The sequence below is a fragment of the Elephantulus edwardii genome, unplaced genomic scaffold (assembly GCF_000299155.1).
Source record: "Elephantulus edwardii isolate Elephantulus edwardi_28Jun2011 unplaced genomic scaffold, EleEdw1.0 scaffold00362, whole genome shotgun sequence".
In the NCBI taxonomy this organism is placed as follows: Eukaryota; Metazoa; Chordata; class Mammalia; order Macroscelidea; family Macroscelididae; genus Elephantulus; species Elephantulus edwardii.
The window spans coordinates 518,757-519,193 of record NW_006400112.1 but is presented as its reverse complement, the minus strand read 5'-3'; positions in this window follow the sequence as shown (position 1 = coordinate 519,193).

Genomic DNA, 437 nt, shown 5'->3' with positions numbered 1-437 from the left:
TGGGACTGGCCAAGGTGCCGTGCGCAAATGCAGTGGACGGTGGGATTGGACTTGAATCGGGACACACCCCTGCAGCTCTGACCCACGACCCCACTTTCAGATATCGCATTGCACCCCCCAACCCGGCTCGGGACCAGCACAGCCAGCTCTGAAATTTGGGACTGGCCAAGGTGCCGTTCACAGACGCAGTGGACGGTGGGAGTGGACGTGAATCGGGATACACCCCTGCAGCTCTGACCCACGACCCCCATCTTCAGGTATCTCATTGCTCCCCCCGACCCGGCTCGCGCCACCCCCCCAGCCATCTATGAACTTTCAGACTGGCCAAGATGCTGTGCGCAGACACAGTGGAAAGTGGGAGTGGGCTTGAATTGGGACACACCGCTGAAGCTCTGACCCACGACCACCACCATCTTCAGGTATCTCATTGCTCCCCC